Source organism: Oncorhynchus nerka, linkage group LG21 (genome assembly GCF_034236695.1).
Source record: "Oncorhynchus nerka isolate Pitt River linkage group LG21, Oner_Uvic_2.0, whole genome shotgun sequence".
NCBI lineage: Eukaryota > Metazoa > Chordata > Actinopteri > Salmoniformes > Salmonidae > Oncorhynchus > Oncorhynchus nerka.
Window position 1 is genome coordinate 2,438,255 of NC_088416.1, and position 538 is coordinate 2,438,792.

Below are 538 nucleotides of genomic sequence, written 5' to 3' on the forward strand. Positions count from 1 at the left end.
TTTCCTGTCTTTGGTTATGGCGCACCATGATGTTATCATATTTGTCAGTCCTGACAAGTCACAATATACATCATATTTTACGTTTGGGTCGTCAATCAGGCAAGATCAGACACAACCTTCATCATGACTAGGGCAGTGTCCCAAACACCACCCTATTCCCTATGTAGCACACTACTTTTGAACAGGGCCCAATCCACTGCTCTAGACTACATATTGAATAGTGGTTTATCTGTTAAACTTCCATCAACTGCACTTCTAGTCTGGTAGGCTCCAACCATTTGAGGTGTTGTGTGCACAAATTCTTAGCTGTTACCCCCAAAGCGTCAGGAGAACGCTTTGTTGTTGTTTAAGTCCCAGATTGCCCCTTTAAATCATATCTTTAGGTGAGGTGAACTTTCACCTCCGGTAAACATCTTCAGAGAACTACCTCAAACGTTACAATCAGCCACGCACCGGCCTGTTTTCCACAACCATTCTCAAGCAAAGGTCTGGTGACAGTTCACCGTGAGGTATTGTCACGCAGCCTGGTGCAATGGAG